The following is a 10490-nucleotide window of genomic DNA, read 5'->3' as shown; positions in this document are numbered from 1 at the left end:
GACGATCTAACTTGGACCAACATCTCCTCACCAGTCAAGAAGGCACAGCAGCGTCTACTCTTTCTGAAGAGACTGAGGCGTGCACGGCTCCCTGCCCTCATTCTAGTAATTCACAGGAGCACCATTGAGAGTGTCCTGCCTGGCTGCATCATTGTGTGGTTTGGAAGCAGCAAGGCATCAGACCACCAGACTCTACAGTGAAAATGGCTGAGAGGATCACTGGGGTCTCATTCACCAGCAGAGTTGCAGACGGTGGGACCAAAGCATTGGCAAAGATCCCTACCACCCATTCCACGATCTCTTTGACCAACAACCATCAGGAAAGAAGTACATAAGCACCAGGACTAGGACTGTTAGACTGGGTAACAGCTTCTTCCCTCAGGCTGTGAGACTATGAACACCCTGCCACCACCGAGATCTCATCACTAGGACAGCCAGCTGTTTACTGTTTACCTGTGCTGTGCGTTACTACATGCATTATATTTCATTAATTTATTTAGAGTATAATACTTTGGTGTGTGTGATATATGTTGTGTATGTGGATGGTGGTCCAGAGGAACTTTGTTTCATTTGGTTGTATATACGTCTGTACAGTCAGATGACAATAAACTTCAACTTGAAGGACTTGTCTGGCCCATGTGTGAGCAGGGGTAATATTTCTCTTCCTGCAGCCATGCAAATGACAGAATATAGAACACCACAGCACAGCAGACACTTTGTGCCAGCCTTTTAACCTGCACTAAGATCAACACCATGATTCTCTCCCACATAGCCCTTCATATTACTGTCATTCAGGTGCTTATCTAAAAGTTTCTTAGGTAGTTCATAACGTATTTACTTCTCCCAGCACCTGGAAGAAGGTTCCACACACTTACCACTCTCTGTGTAAAAAAAACCTGACTTCTCTAACTTCCCCACTATGTTTTTCCTTCAATCACCTTAAAATTATTGCCCCTGGTATTAGCTATTTCAGTCTTGGGGGGAAAGTCTCTTTTTTGTCCACTTGATTTATGCCTAATCATCTTGTACACCTCTACAAGTCACCTCCTTCGTCCACAGAGAAAAGCCCTAGCTTGCTCAACTTATCCTCATAAGACATGCTTTCTAATTCCAGGCAGCATCCTAGTAAATCTCCTCTGCACCCTCTCTAAAGCTTTCACTTCCTCCCTATAACGAGGCAACCAGAACTGAACACAGCTTTCCAAGTCTTGTCTAACCAGAGCTTATTAGAGCTGCAACATTATCTTGTAGCTCTGGAACTCAGTTCCCTGACCAATGAAGGGCAACACCCCATATGCCTGCTTAACAACCTTATCAGCCTGTGTGGCAACTTTGAGGGATCTATAGATATGAATCCTCAAGATCGCTCTGTTCCTGCACACTGCTGAGAATCCTGCCATTAACACTACATTCTGTCTTCAGGTTCGGCTTTCCAAAGTGAACCCCTTCACACTTTTCCAGGTTGAACTGCATCTGCCTCTTCTCAGCCTGGCTGTTACCTCTCCCTGTTAATTCTTCCACTGAAATGCCCCAGCTCAAGCAACACCCACTGTTGTAACTGCATAAAAGAGGTGAATGCATGGCCAAATCATAGCCTTGGGGTCAGGAATATAGGGTTTCAAATACCTTGGTAACCGTGAGCACAAACTCTAGGCTTAGACACCGCCTTATTGTTGTTAAACAATCTGACTCGTCGGGTTATGTAAAATGTCCAGTATTATCCTTCAAGGTATAGCATTGCTAACTTATGACTTCATTGCTTCATCTAATTTATCTTGATCTCTGAAGGCAATGCACACCACTGCATTAATGCAAATCACGCTTTCTTTTACATTTTCCATTATTGAGGCCAGTGTTAATAACTTCAGGAAAAAATATGTGCAGCTCTCGGTGCTCTGATTCATCATCTATCTACACTCCACCTCCTTCCTGTGTCTTATAAAGTGGCCACTGAGTGTATGTTTGTGGTCTTCTGCTGCTGGAGCCAAGGTTGTGCGTTCAGAGACGCTCTTCTGCACAATACTGTTGTAGCACATTTGAGTTACTGTCGCCTTCCTGTCAGCTTGAATCCGTCTGGCCATTCGCCTCTGAACTCGCTCATCAAAATGGGTCCTTGAGGAGTTGCAGCTTGATGCAGATGTAGTTATTAGAGAGGCTGATCATTCGTTGGTGAAGCAGCGCAGCCTTTAATAAACAGCTTGGGTGCTTTCAGGACTTCTTGGTGGGCTGCAATCATAAGGATCCATTAGACACGGCAGGGGCCAATAAAAATAAGTGGGGTGTAAACAGAGTAGCCACTGTGTGACTGGACAGTGTTTGGACAAGCGCAGGTGGAGGTTCTAAATAAGATTTTTTTTTCTGCTAGTACATTGCTAGTGGGCTGACAATGGGTCCAGAGTATGTTCCTTGTGTGAGTTGTGGCAACTTTGGGAGAGCTCCAGTCTCCCTTATAGCAACATCAGCATCGAGCTACAGCTCCTTAGAGACCCTCAAGGAAATGGAGCTGCAGCTGAATGTCCTTCAGCTCATAATGGAGAATGAGGAGGTGGTAGAGAGGAGCCATAATTAGAAGAGCAGACAGCAGATCCTGTGCACGTGAATGGGACACCCGTGTGGTATGTTGCCTTCCAGATTCCGGGGTCGGGATGACTCGGATCGGGTCCACAGCTTTCTAAGGGAGAGGGTGAACAGCTGTAAGTCACAAAACATATTGGTTCCAACGAGATAGATAGAAAAAGGGAGGCGGCCCTGAAGAGAGAATATAGGGAATTAGGTAGAAAGCTGAATAGCAGAAGCTCCAGGGTAGTGATCTCTGGATTGCAAATCCTGCGCCACACAACAGTGAGGGCGAGAATAGGATGATTTGGCAGATGACTGCATGGCAGAAGAACTGGTGCAGGCTTTCAGATTTCTGGATCACTGGGATCTCTTCTGGAAAAGAGTGACCTGTACAAAGAGGACGGGTTGCACCCGAAGCCAATATCCTTAGGGGCAGGTTGGCTAGAGATGTTGGAGAGGGGTTAAATTAATTTGGCCGGCGTATGGGAACTGGAGATACAGGGCAGAAAATGGGGCAATTTGTATACAACTAGATGTAGTTTATATCTGTGTTTCTTGTATTTGTGCTTTTAGCTACCTGTCATGGTTTGTACAGCACTTTGGTCAACATGGGTTGTTTTTAAATGTGCTTTATAAATAAATTTGACTCGACAATGTTGTATCTCTGGTACTTTCTGCCTGTAGTGCTGCTGCCAGTGAGGTTTTCATTGCACCCGTACACACGAGTCCTCGTGCACACGACAGTAAACTCCACTCGTGAGTTATGTTGTTTTTGCCTGCTCTTGTTCCAGAGGACAGAGGCACTCAAAACCCTCCCGGATACAAGTAGATACTGGAGTTTCTTGAAAGTGCCGAGAGAGGTAGGCAGAGTAGTGAAGATAGGTGATTTCACTGGGCACGAGAGCTGGCCTGTCACTTTGTTGGTGAGACCCCACTTGGAGCTCTGTACACGGTTCTGGCTGCTGAGTTCTCTGCAGGAAGTGATTAAACTAACGACGCTGGGACTGAAGGACTTGAGTTATAAGGAGACTGGAGAGGCAGGGACTGTTTCCTCTGGAGAGAAGGATCTTGAGGGTTGGCCTGATACAGGTTTATAAAATCACAAGGGCTTGAGGTTGAGAATCCGATTTAGCTAGTTTTTAGATGTCTTTTAGGTTTGCAGGGATGGTTTTGGGAACAAAGAGGGGAGTTAAGAGTCAGGTTAGGTTTTAGGGGCAGGGATGTTGGGAGTGGGGAAGAAAAGGTCAGTGTCTAAGCCTAACGCTCTGCTCCACATTCACAGGTCAGCAGCGTGGGCTAACCAGAGTTCTAGGCTAGCTTTCGGGGTCCTGTCATCAGCAAGGCCTGGAGCTTGGAGCCTCATCCAGGGTCATCATCCGTGAGTCCTGGGTTCAGAACCAGGTTTATTATCACCGGCATGTGACGTGAAATTTGTTAACCGCAGCAGCAGTTCAATGCAACACATAATATAGAAGAAAAAAACCTAATAAATAAAATAATAATAAATAAACAAGTAAAACAATTACATGTTGATACTAAAGATCAGAATTCGAAGGTCAATCGGGTATTAGGACTGGAGACGTGGATAGGAAAGGTTTAATGGGAATAAGGGCCAAAAGCAGGCAAGTATGACCAACACTTTGGTCAGCCACGGACGAGTTGGGTGAAAGAGCCTGTTTCTGTAAAGTCAATAGATCTACACCTCTTTCGCAAGTCATCCCGGGCCAGGGATTCCCATGAGCTGTTGAAGGCTGTCACATACTTACAGGAATGGTTGGCACAGACTGGTTGGGGTGAAGGTGCCCTACAACTCTGTGGAGACCCAGAGAACCTCCTTGCAGCCGTTACACCCTCAGTTGCCTTTTCTTGCTCCTTCCCCCCACAGGCTCACCTTGAGAGAACATTGAAAGTACTTTTATGGAATACTCTGAACAGTAAGTCACAGAAGGAAGTAACAGGCGATCAAAGGGCACGTGGATTTAAAGGGGAGGGCAGGGGGTGGATGTTGCTTTATAATGGAATTCCTGGGCCCTGGGCTACCCACCATCATGGTGGGTAAGGAAAATGAGAGTGTGGAAGGGAGTCACAATTAGAATGGCAGGATCCGAAGCTATGGTGAAGCGGGAAGGGCAAAGGTCTTGGAGTGATTTAATCCAGTGATCTCAGAATTTCGTACTGAGGGAGGGCACCATCTTTTCATATCCTGAGTCCTCTGAACAAACCATACTGAGATCAAATTCCCCAAGTTGTGAAATCTGATTCATTACTAGGATTGTTAGGCTAGGTTACAGCTTCTTCCCCCAGGCTGTAAGACTTCTGAACACCTGCTACCACCCAGCGCACGTTATTTATGACAGCGCCAGTAGCATTAATCTGTTGTATATTTAACTATATTTCTGTTGACTTGCACATCTACAGAACACATTTTTATTAACTGTTAGTAGTACTAAGTTAATATTATTTGATGTGCCGTATGTGATATACTTCCTGTGGTCCCAGAGGAATTTTCATTTAGCCATGCATGGATAAACTACAATAAACGAACAATCACTTGATGTACTCCAAAGTGGCATTGGTAGGTCCCCTGGTGTCTGGAGATGCCAGGGTAGATTCCCTTAACTGGAAAATGCCAGTATGTGACTTTAACACGGGGAGGCTGATGCATGGGCAGCTTCATCGACAGAATGGGGTCAGGGTCCTGCAGCATGGAGTGCAAGACAGCTGGGGACCCTTCCCACCTCTCACTGCCTTTGTGATTTGTCATCATCTTCCACAGCTCCACTGTTGAGCTCCTGATTGGATCGCTCTTCGTCTGGAGATTCCCCCTTGATCCCTTGGGTGAAGAAGGGCATCGAGATTCACCTGTGTTTAAAGGGTTAATACAAAGGAAGAGGGAGGCACAGAGATGGCAGATGCTGGAATCTGGAGCAACGAACATCAGCAGAAGCAGAGTAGGAAGACAGCCAGTATAAAGAGAGCTTAAACTAGAATTGCTGGGGGCTGGGAACCGAACTGAAGAGACTGGGGAAGAGGTGGTTGGCTCACAAATAGAGAAAGCTTGGAGACAGTGTGTGAGGGAGGATAGGCAGGTGATAGAGAAGGGACATGCTCAGACCGACGGTTTGAGATGTGTCTATTTTAATGGAAGGAGTCTTGTGAACAAAGTGGATTCAGAGCGTGGATCAGTACTCGGAACTATGATGTTGTGGCCATTACAGAGACTCAGGGTCAGGAATGGTTACTTCAAGTGCCGGGTTTTAGATGTTACAGAAAGGACAGGGAGGGAGGCAAAAGAAGTGGGGGCATGGCACTGTTGATCAGAGATAGTATCAGGGCTGCAGAAAAGGTGGACGTCATGGAGGGATTGTCTATGGAGTCTCTGTGGGTGGAGGTTAGGAAAAGGAAGGGGTCAATAACTTTATTAGGTGTTTTTTATAGGCCGCCCAATAGTAACAGGGATATCGAGGAGCAGATAGGGAGACAGATCCTGGAAAGGAGTAATGATAATAGTTGTCGTGGTGGGAGATTTTAATTTCCCAAATATCAATTGGCATCTCCCTAGAGCAAGGGGTTTATATAACCATATAACAATTACAGCACGGAAACAGGCCTTCTTGACCCTTCTAGTCCATGCCGAACACTTACTCTTACCTAGTCCCACCGACCTGCACTCAGTCCATAACCCTCCATTCCTTTCCTGTCCATATACCTATCTAATTTTACTTTAAATGACAATATCGAACCTGCCTCTACCACTTCTACTGGAAGCTCATTCCACACAGCTACCACTCTCTGAGTAAAGAAATGCCCTCTCATGTTACCCCTAAACTTTTCCCCCCTAACTCTCAACTCATGTCCTCTTGTTTGAATTTCCCCTACTCTCAATGGAAAAAACCTATCCACGTCAACTCTATCTATCCCCCTCATAATTTTAATTACCTCTATCAAGTCCCCCCTCAACCTTATACGCTCCAAAGAATAAAGACCTAACTTGTTTAGATATGGTGGAGTTTGTTAGGTGTGTTCAGGAAGGTTTCTTGACACAATATGTAGATAAGCCTACAAACGGAGTGGCTGTACTTGATCTGGTATTGGGAAATGAACCTGGTCAGGTGTCAAGTCTCTCAGTGGGAGAGCATTTTGGAGATAGTGATCACAATTCGATCTCCTTTACCATAGCATTGGAGAGGGATAGGAACAGACAAGTTAGGAAAGCGCTTAATTGGAGTAAGGGGAATTATGAGGCTATCAGGCAGGAACTTGGAAGCTTAAATTGGGAACAGATGTTCTCAGGGAAAGGTACGGAAGATATGTGCCAAATATTGAGGGGATATTTATGTGGAGTTCTGCATAGGTACATTCCAATGAGAAGGGGGAGTTATAGTAGGGTACAGGAACCATGGTGCACAAAGGCTGTAATAAATCTAGTCAAGAAGAAAAGAAAAGCTTACAAAAGGTTCAGAGAGCTAGGTAATGTTAGAGATCTAGAAGATTAAAAGGCTAACAGGAAGGAGCTTAAGAAGGAAATTAGGAGAGCCAGAAGGGCCTATGAGAAGGCCTTGGTGAGCAGGATTAAGGAAACTTCAAGGCATTCAACAAGTATGTGAAGAGCAAGAGGATAAGACGTGAAAGAATAGAACCTATCAAGTGTGACAATGGGAAAGTGTTTATGGAACTGGAGGAAATAGCAGAGGTACCTAATAAATACTTTACTTCAGTATTCACTATTGGAAAAGGATTTTGGGGATTGTATTGATGACTTGCAGCAGACTGAAAAGCTTGAGCATGTAGATATTAAGAAATTGGATGTGCTGGAGCTTTTGGAAAGCATCAAGTTGGATAAGTCGCTGCAACCAGATGAGATGTACCCCAGGCTACTGTGGGAGGCGAGGGAGGAGATTGCTGAGCCTCTGGCAATGATCTTTGCATCATCAATGGGGATGGGAGAGGTTCTGGAGGATTGGAGGGTTCCAAATGTTGTTCCCTTATTCAAGAAAGGGAGTAGAGATAGCCCAGGAAATTATAGATCAGTGAGTCTTACTTCAGTGGTTGGTAAGTTGATGGAGAAGATCCCGAGAGGCAGGATTTATGAACATTTTGAGAGGTATAATATGATTAGGAATAGTCAGTATGGCTTTGTCAAGGGCAGGTTGTGCCTTACAAGCCTGATTGAATTTTTGAAGGATGTGACTAAACACATTGATGAAGGAAGAGCAGTAGATGTAGTGTATATGGATTTCAGCAAAGCATTTGTTAAGGTTCCCCATGCAAGGCTTATTGAGAAAGTAAGGAGGCATGGGATCCAAGGGGATATTGCTTTGTGAATCCAGAACTGGCTTGCACAGAGAAGGCAAAGACTGGTTGTAGACGGGTCATATTCTGCATGGAGGTCGGTAACCAAGTGGAGTGCCTCAGGGATCTGTTCTGGGACCCTGACTCTTCGTGATTTTTATAAATGACCTGGATAAAGAAGTGGAGGGATGGGTTAGTAAATTTCCTGATGACACAAAGGTTGGGGGTGTTGTGGATAGTGTGGAGGGCTGTCAGAGGTTACAGCAGGACATTGATAGGATGCAAAACTGGGCTGAGAAGTGGCAGATGGAGTTCAACCCAGATAAGTGTGAAGTTTTTCATTCTGGTAGGTCAATTATGATGGCAGAATATAGTATTAATAGTAAGACTCTTGGTAATGTGGAGGATCAGAGGGATCTTGTAGTCCGAGTCCATAGGACACTCAAAGCTGCTGCGCAGGTTGACTCTATAGTTAAGAAGGTGTATGGTGTATTGGCCTTCATCAATCATAGAATTGAAGTTAGGAGCTGAGAGGTACTGTTGCAGCTACATAGGACCCTGGTCCGACCCCACTTGGAGTACTGTGCTCAGTTCTGGTCGCCTCACTACAGGAAGGATGTGAAAACCATAGAAAGGGTGCAGAGGAGATTTACAAAGATGTTGCCTGGATTGGGGAGCATAGCTTATGAAAACAGGTAGAGTGAACTTGGCCTTTTCTCCTTGGAGCGATGGAGGATGAGGGGTGACCTGTTAGAGCTGTATAAGGTGATGAGAGGCACTGATCATGTGGATAGTCAGAGGCTTTTTCCCAGGGCTGAAATGGCTGCCCCAAGAGGGCATGGGTTTGGGAGTAGTTACAGAGGAGATTTCAGGGTAGGTTTTTTTAAGCAGAGAGTGGTTAGTGCGTGGAATGGGCTGCCGGCAACGATGGTGGAGGCGGTCATGAGAATCGGTCTTTTAAGAGACTTTTGGATAGGTACATGGAGCTTAGAAAAACAGAGGGCTACGGGTAACCCTAGTAATTTCTAAGGTAGGGACATGCCTGAGACAACTCTATGGGCCGAAGGGCCTGTATTGTGCTGTAGGTTTTCTGTGTTTCTCTGAAGAGGAGAGGGGCAGTATTGAGACAGGGGCGTATAGGTCACAGGTAGTAGAAGAAGTGAGGGATGATGGGTAACTGGGATCAGGCAGAGAGAGGTGGAACTGCAGATAAAGATCAGGTGGGCCATAGCTGGAAGAAGAGAGAAGAGAAAAGGAGGAGAGGATGAAGTGGAGGCAAAGGCTTGCGGTGTAAAAAGCAGGGACATAACGTCTGCAAGTGGAACGTGATAAGCAAGGAAAGTTATGTAAGGGCAGTTCAGTACTGGAATATCACTCAAATTTAAATTGGACTGATGTGGATAATTCACAGTCCAAAGGACTAATGATGGGCAGTTAATAGGTTCGGCTGTTTAAGCCAATAACAAAAGATGCAGGAGATGAAATAAATATCCATTGAAGTCAGTCAGAACAACAAGGTGAGAAAAGGTGGATAGAAAGCTGGAGAAACCATGGGTATAGAGCAGAGAGGGGAAGACTGTTGGGCACAGCGTCTAAATGAAATCAAAATGCTGCGATTGATCAATTGATTATCAGTTCACATAGTGCAGTCCTAGATCCAAGCACAGTGACAATCTGCAGGTGACTGCTGGAAGGTGTGGGTCCATGGAGAGTGAGTGTGTGTTTAGTGTTTTTCTCAATATTCGGATCCTGCATTTAGAGCACAGAACACGACAGGACCTTCAGCCCATGATGTCAAGTCCAGCCGGACCCATGTGCCTGCATGAGATTTGTATCACTCCATTTCCCTGACGTGGATGTGTCCAAATGCCTCTATCATGTGTGTGTGAGTGGCACTATCACGTTTGTCTGCACCACCTCGTCCTCTGCGTAAAAAGTTTGCCTCGCACATCCCCAAATAAGGTCACCTTGCACCTTATTTGTCCAACTGCTCTGCACTTTCTCAGCAACTGTAACACTATATCCTTGCTGTTTTTCCCTCTTTACTACCTGGATGCATGGCATGACCCGTCCAGGTGGCATGCAAAACAAAAACCTTCCATTGTATCTTTGTGCCTGTGACAGTAACAAAACAAACTAAAATGCTGTGGTATAAAAGGATCGAGGAGTCCAAGTACAAACACGCAAGTAGAAGGCTAATGGAACGTTGACCTTTATTTAAAAAGGTGTGGAGAATAAGCAGGAAGGGTTTTATGCAATGTTACAAGCTGCTGGTAAGACTACACCCAGAATACCATGTGCATTCTTGAAGGAAGGTATGATGACGTAACAGACTTCATGGAAAGGTTCACAAAGTTTCTCCCTGGGGTGAAGGGCCTAACATGCCAAGCAAGTTGGTCCTACACTCTTCAGTGTTCAGAACAATCAGAGAGGATCCTACTGGATTGTACAGATTTCTGAGGGGGGCTGACAAATTAGGTGCTGGACTGGAGGGGTACCAGGAACTAGGGAGTGTACTTTTAAGAATAAGGGTTCTTAAGGTAGAAAAGGATTTTCTTCTCTGTGGGTTGTAACTCTTTGGAATTCTCTATCCCAGACAGCTCAGGAGGAGGAGCCAATGAACACAATAAAAGTTGGAG

The sequence above is a fragment of the Hypanus sabinus genome, chromosome 5 (genome assembly GCF_030144855.1).
Source record: "Hypanus sabinus isolate sHypSab1 chromosome 5, sHypSab1.hap1, whole genome shotgun sequence".
NCBI classification, from domain to species: Eukaryota; Metazoa; Chordata; class Chondrichthyes; order Myliobatiformes; family Dasyatidae; genus Hypanus; species Hypanus sabinus.
The sequence above is the reverse complement of the archived record's forward strand: the minus strand, read 5'-3'. Positions refer to the sequence as shown.